General features: G+C 51.5%; 1 non-coding gene across 1 annotated transcript; it reads left to right on the plus strand.

Moving 5' to 3' along the window:
- Positions 1-774: 774 nt before the first annotated feature.
- Positions 775-851, plus strand: trnam-cau (transfer RNA methionine (anticodon CAU)). Its single transcript has one exon. It is a non-coding gene; the product is annotated as a tRNA-Met (tRNA).
- The last annotated feature ends 1,330 nt before the right edge of the window (positions 852-2,181 follow it).

The following is a 2,181-nucleotide window of genomic DNA, read 5'->3' on the forward strand; positions in this document are numbered from 1 at the left end:
GTCTCCCTCGATCCCATTGTTTTTGTGGTGGGTTATCCGTTAGTTGGCAGATGGACATTCTGAGGTGGAGGTGTGCACCTCAGCCCTGACCATCTTGAGGCCACTTACACAGTTCAACATGTGCCCTCGCACAGACCCTGGGGTACCCCCACCCTTTCCCAGTACAGCCCGAGCCCTGCAGCCATTGAGAAGCCACCCCGGCTTTACGGCTGGTCTGGTAGGTAGACACTTGCCTGTGAGCTCTCATACAAGTGATGTGGTGCTGCCTGGGAAGCCTGGCGCTGATGACTGTGAGTGCTGCCCGAAGCAAGACAGGCAAACAAACATCAAAGTCACAAGTGAAGTGCAGTTTTCCAGGTGCACATCTGCATGAATGCACACTAACATGACCTCATGATCCAGCGTGGGGGAGGATTCCGGCAAGCAGGGCTTATAACGAGATGTTAATGCATTAGGTTCTTGACGCACGGCAGTGGGAAACACGGCCCACCATTGATGGGCTGAGCGAATGATCACAAACTGGTTTTACAATGAAACCAATTTTTGCGATCTCCCACTATTGAAGCCCACCATGAACAGAGCCAGGAAATCCCAAACTTGGTCTATGGCAGTGGTGGGCAACCTTCGTTGGGTTGCCTGATTCCACTGGTTTCCGTCCGCGTAGTTTTTTTCCGACCGTTATTACTAAAGTGATACACACGCAAAGTAAGGGCACGTGGTGAGGTACGTGCTGATTGTACACAACATTGACCGTGAGAGCCGTAGAGTCCCTCTGCCTCCAATCTTAGCGCAGTAGGCAGCACGTCAGTCTCATAATCTGAAGGTCCTGAGTTCAATCCTCAGAGAGGGCAATGTGCTTGGTGTGAGGTGTCAGCTGTGGCTCAGTTCATAGCACCCTCGCCTTTGAATCAGAGGGTTGTGGGTTCGTGTCCCACTCCCGGAAACCAAGAACTGTGATTGTACTCAAAAGAGTTGCAATCTGTGACTGTTGATAACTCGAAAGAGTTTCAAAATGCACATTTCTGAGAATGATTGTCTGTCTGCCTCCAATCAAAGCGCTGCTATGGTTCAATCGGCGCACCCCGCAAATTCTTATTCATGGGGTCGTGGTTAGTGCGCATGCTGATTTCAATCTTGCGGCCCACTGAGATCCAGGAGGGCCGCTCATGCGGCCCACTCACTAGCCTAGGTTGCCATCACTGGTCTGCGGGGTCTACGCACAGCTTGCTGCAGCTGCGCACAAAGGTGGCCATCAGGATGAGGGCGATGGGTGTGCTTCCCAGTTTCTAGCGCCAGGTCCCTCCGAACCATATCCCCGGCACCTTCAGGCAGACTGACCTGACGGTGAAGGGGACAAAGGATCGGTCAGCCCAGTTCCCAAAGAACATGGCCTCCCTCTTGCAGTGATTTACCTTGGCTCCCGAGGCCAGTTCGAACTGGTCGCAGATGTTCATTGGTCTGCGCACGAACAGCGGATTTGGGCAGAAGAAGGTGACATCGTCCATGTAAAGGCCGGATTTTATTTTTGCAGAAATATACTTCATTCACAAAATATCTGATTACTGTTCACTGCCTGAAAGGGTATTAGAGGCAGAAACCCTCAACTCATTTAAACGGTGTCTGTTTATGCGTTGAAGTCCCATAACCTGCAGGGCTACAGACTAAATGCTGAGGAGTGGGATTAGGCTGGGTGGCTCGAGTTTTCGGCCAGCGCAGGGCTGAGTGGCCTGGCCTCTTTCTGTGCTCTAGACTTTCTAAGGGCGGAATTTTACAACCCGGTTGTGGCGGGGGGCAGGGCAGAAAAATGCAGCCAGCTGTTCAAAGCTCCATTGACTTCGCCCGTTGGTGGAGGGGCTATAAAGTTCTGCCCTTTGATTCTAACTATTGGTCCCTGATATGCTGCAATACCGCCCTCTTCCAACAGATGTCGCAACCTTGCATTGCTGCCAAAATTCAAACAGTGAGTGAAAAATATGAGCTCAAATCCTGGAGGGATTCATCACGCGACCACCTACCTCCACCCACCTTGACAATTCTACCATCGGTCACTCTAAACTGTCTCAGCTTTGGAGGCTGTGAGGGACGAATTGCTGAAGCGTGGGGTTTGGTTGCTCTCTGTGCAGAGGACAGAAGTCGATGGAGCTAAGAATCCAAATATCCCACTTTGAGCATAGAGACCAA

This window comes from Cetorhinus maximus, chromosome 29 (genome assembly GCF_964194155.1).
Source record: "Cetorhinus maximus chromosome 29, sCetMax3.hap1.1, whole genome shotgun sequence".
NCBI classification, from domain to species: domain Eukaryota; kingdom Metazoa; phylum Chordata; class Chondrichthyes; order Lamniformes; family Cetorhinidae; genus Cetorhinus; species Cetorhinus maximus.